Source organism: Furipterus horrens, unplaced genomic scaffold (genome assembly GCF_987537825.1).
Source record: "Furipterus horrens unplaced genomic scaffold, mFurHor1.1.pri manual_scaffold_17, whole genome shotgun sequence".
NCBI lineage: Eukaryota > Metazoa > Chordata > Mammalia > Chiroptera > Furipteridae > Furipterus > Furipterus horrens.
Window position 1 is genome coordinate 86,158,918 of NW_028327187.1, and position 1,255 is coordinate 86,160,172.

A 1,255-nucleotide genomic window follows, 5' to 3' on the forward strand; every position below is an offset into this window, starting at 1 on the left:
TACCTCAAAACTAGAGACAACCAGAAGTTCCTGAAAATTGAGCTGCATGGAAGTCCAACAAACAAAGATATAAAAAAGAAATACAATTCCAGACAGATAGGAGGAGTGGAGCCAGGGCGGAGAGGACTCGATGTGGTGGTGGCAGTAGTGGTGGCAGTGGTGGCAATTGTGGCAGTAGTAGGCCAGCAGAAAGCAGAGTCAGACATTTCAAAAAGGGAGGAGGAACACCTGGGGAGCATTCCCAGCTCCTGACCAGACTGCAAACCAGTGGGGGTTAGGACAGAGAAAGAAATTGTTGGTCTTTTAGCAGAGTATACTTGTTTAAAGGGCCCCCACAGTTCTAGAATGGCCGCAGACCCACTCACTCTGGGAACAACAGCCAGGACAGCAGCTAGAGAGGCGCCAGTCCCATATAAAAGTTGGAGAAGTGCCTGGAAAAGGAACAAGTGCTGAGCAAGTGGCATTGTTCCCTCTGTGACTCCTCCCCCACACACAGCACCACAACGTGGTGAAACAGGTCGCCCTGTACTGATGAATCCCTAAGGCTCCACCCCTTACAACATAACAGGAGCAGCAGCTCTACCTAAGACACAGAGGCAAACAAATACAGGAGTCTGTCAAGATGAGGAGACAGAGAAGTATGGCCCAAAAGGGGGAATGGATCAAGGTTCCAGTGGGAGAACTAAGTGATGAGGAGATAGCCAACCTAACAGATGAGGAGACAGCCAACTTAACAGATGCAGAATTCAAAACACTAGTGCTAAAAATGCTCACAGGCTTGACAGATATGCTTGAGTATGGCAAATGCGTAAGGGAAGAAGTGGAGGCTATGCTGAGTGAAACGAAGGAAAATCCACACAAATGGTAAAGGGAAGGAAACCGGGGTTCAAATCAATGATTTGGAACATAAGGAAGAAAAGAACAGTCAACCAGTACAGAATGAGGAAACAAGAACTGAAAAAAAGAGGAGAGGCTTAGGAACCTCTGCGGCAACTTTAAACGTGCCAACATCCGAATCATAGGGGTGTCAGAAGGAGAAGAGGAAGAGCAAGAAATTGAAAGCTTATGAGAAAAAATAATAAAGGAAAACATCCCAAATTTGGGTAAGAAAATAGACATACAAGTTCAGAAAGCACAGAGAGTCCCAAGCAAGCTAGACCCAAAGAGGACCACACAAAGACACATCATAATTAAAATGCCAAAGGTGTAAGATAAACAGAGAATCCTAAAAGCAGCAAGAGGAAAGTGGAGAGTT